Source organism: Bidens hawaiensis, unplaced genomic scaffold (assembly GCF_021521415.1).
Source record: "Bidens hawaiensis isolate Kalapana, Puna unplaced genomic scaffold, B.hawaiensis_p1.1 tig00012643_1, whole genome shotgun sequence".
In the NCBI taxonomy this organism is placed as follows: Eukaryota; Viridiplantae; Streptophyta; class Magnoliopsida; order Asterales; family Asteraceae; genus Bidens; species Bidens hawaiensis.
Genome location: NW_027492044.1, coordinates 167,467 through 171,145, shown reverse-complemented (window position 1 = coordinate 171,145; position 3,679 = coordinate 167,467).

The window sequence follows — 3,679 nt, the reverse complement described above, 5'->3', positions numbered from 1 at the left end:
ATATATATATATATATATATATATATATAAACTCTCTATTTCTCTCTCTCTCTTCTACATTCTCTAATTCCACCACCACCATCAACCACCCACCACCTCCACCTTCAACTTACTGGAAATCTCTCTCTCTGTCGATTCTCTCTTTCCCACCCACCCAACAAACATCACGACACCACCTCTCTCCCCTCTGCCCGCCGCTGCCACCATCTGCCGACCAACACCACCCCTTCACTTTCATCGGAATCTTAATCCCCAATCCAGGCCCCATCGGAACCCTATTACCCTAACCACAAACAAATCTGAGACGGTTAATCGGAACCTTAATCGAAGTTAATTCACCTTTTTCATCCCAAATCAGACCCTAATCAAAGCCGCTCACTGTGTTCCGGATCTTCAACTCTAATTGTTCAATATCTTCTAGAGGGGACCGTCCTCCGGAGTCTCGTCTTCAACGTTAATGGTTCTAGATCTTCAATGGTGGCGGCGGTAACGGGGTCACTTCTGTCAGCCTCATCTTCAAAAAGTGATGAAGAAGACCATACAGAGAAAGGAGGGAAGGCATAGATGGTGGTGTTTGTGGAGATGACGGTTTATGGTTAAATGGTGGCGGTGTGTGGGGGGTGGTGGTTTATGGTTAAATACTGACACGTAAAGCTATTTTGCGATATTTTGGATATGCTGACACGCGCCTTGGCATTTCGTTATTCCTCTTTTGCGCGACGTTATCGTGCATTTATTATAGGGGATTATGAATGAGTTTTTTAGCCTTTACGTGTCAGTATGTGTTACTCTGCCTATATCCATTATAATCCCATGCGCGACCCCGACCTGAAACCTCCACAACTATGTTTTGGCATGTGCTTTGCCTTAGTTGTGCTTAGGTATGTTATGGTCTAGCTGCGCAATACGTGGGATGGATGCTATGAGTAATTTGAGCTAAGGCTCATATTATTGGGCTAAGGTCCTGACGTTTTAGAGTTAAAACTCGTCAACGCGTCTGAGCTTGAAGCTCGCGCATGTATGTTTTACTTCGTTTTATTTTTAGTTTGATTTCAATATAATGTTGTCATATTGCTCAAATTAATAAAAGGAAGTGTGAAACATGTATGCAAAAATCAAAATCAGGCTTGCACATGCATGGCGGCGGAGTCGTGACTCGCGGGCGTGCATGCATGGTGGCGAAGCTTGATCCTTGGCAGTGCGTATGCACGGCGGTGAGTGGTGACTCGCGGGCGCGCATGCATGGCGGAGAGTTGCGTGGGCATGCATGGCGGCGAGTCTTTTGCGCAAAACCCACATGGTGGTTTCCGCGGTGGTTTTCACGGGCGCTCACGCATGTCGGCGGAATGGTGACCCGCTGGCGAGCATGCATGGTGGCAGTCTTCTGCGCAAAACCCACATGGTGGCGGTCTTTTGCGCAAAACCCACATGGTGGTTTCCGCCAAACATAAAGGTCGGGAGCCTAATAATATCCCAAACATAAAGGTCGGGAGCCTAATAATATCCCAAACGGCCACGCGCCAACGTAGGTTGGGCACGCCTCATAATTTGCCCGAGGATGGGAATCTTGTAATACATCCACTTTTAATTGATATGTTTTTGCAGGTTCGGCTACGAGCCGCACAAGCACCTATGACATTATTATTATTATCTGGCCGTTTGTGCCTCCATTATTATTTTGAAGACAAGCCGGGATAGTCATCCTGCACAGAAGAGGCCCTTGTGGGCCGGTCATTATCATCATATTATAGCTCGTAAGTCGCCTCGCGCGCAAGCTTAATTATTCTTATAGCTCGTAAGTCGCCTCGCGCGCAAGCTCTATTATTTTTACAGCTTGTAAGCCGCAACTCGCGCATGCTTCATTATTTTTGTAGCTCATAAGCCGCAACTCGCGCATGCTTCATTTTTTTTTAGCTCGTAAGTCGCCTCGCGCGCAAGCTTTATTATTTTTATAGCTCGTGAGTCGCCTCGCGCGCAAGCTTTATTATTTTTATAGCTCGTAAGCTGCCTCGCGCGCAAGTTACATTACACTATTATCGAGACGCGCACTCTATCTTTTATCAGGCCCCGCGCCACTATTGTTATGATGCATGCTATATCTTATTCATGCTAGTACACCATCATTATCATAAGGACCACAACATGTCACCATCATGGAGAAAACCTCCCAAAACTCAAAGACAATAAAGACAAGGCCGAAGAAAAGGGAAAAAACCGCCTCATGTCCTAACACACCTTATAAAGTCCAGCGCTCCACCTAAACGCTTGCACGCCTAGGAGCAACACTGGACTTGGGGGGCTTGTAGGGGTATGGTACTAAACCCGGTTTTACGATCCTAAATTTATTATGTTTGGCTTATTTTATTATATGGACTAATACAATGTTATTGGGCTGAGGGGGTTTTGTGGAGGTAACCCTAACTGGGCTAGGCCCATTAGGGTACCATGATGGTGGCCATGAGGCTCTCTATATAAGGAGGTCTCCACCTTCTTATTAAGGGGGATGCTCAGTAAGAGCTGCCATCATATCATTTTTGTGTCTGTAAACAAGAGATCCTCGAGATTTCTTAACAGTCACCTCCACACCCCCAAAAAGCCATCGCATATCTCAAGCAACCGGAGAAGAAGATCAAGACGTGGTTCGTTCATCTCGACATCCGTGGAAACATCGTCATGGATCAGGTCAGATTCATTTCATGTTTTGACAGATACGAAGGACTCTAGCTATAAATTAACGCATGTGGAAAGCATCCGCAGCATATTACAATAGCCTTTTTCTTTTATATTATATTATGTTAAACGTATAAAAAAGGCTGTAGGCTGGAAGAATACTTGTAAAGAAATAAGAACACACTTTGTGTGAAGTACTAAGGTGTAACTTGTAAGACCACATGATAAGAATTGAAATAAAATAACCTACTCTATACGTACACTGGCGTTCCTCTTTTCCATTTAGTTTTGGTATATATATATATATATATATATATATATATATATATATATATAGATTTTGGAAATGTAAAATTGCATATTAAATCTAAATATTTATCCTTATTTGTTTTGTTGTTGTAATGAAGTTGCCTTAATGCCCAATTATTGGCACTAATGCATATGTCATAAACTTTTCCGGGAAACTTTCCGGAGACAGAGACAAAGTTTCAGATTTTTAACGCAATAAAACTTGATTAATTTGCAGTAGAGTTTGTTATTTGTTAAATTAAACTCAAAAACGAAACAAAACACGTTTAATTTCTCATTAAATCGATCGGTCTTACATAACTATATGATTTCTACAAACATGAGACACAAACGAGATACATAACTGAAACCAAAAAAGAGAAAAACAATAAAGAAAACCAATGTTTGGCAAAGGCAAACTGAAGAAAACAACTGACGGTGGCCGGTACTGGATGTCGGAGGTTTCAACTGAAGGAAACAACTTATGGATGTGGCCTTCATGGTGGCATGCGATCTTTTCCACGGAAAGGTTTAATTGATAAGCACTAGCCGTCATATGGAGGTGGTGATTATAGGTGATGCAACGGTGGAGAAAAGGATGGTGTAGGTGAAGGTGGTGGTTGCAGGCGCTGCGGTGGTGGAGAATGGGATGGCGGATGTGGTGATTGCGGAGGAGGTAGTGAGGTGGAGATGGTGTTTGGTGCACGATGCCTTGGAACGA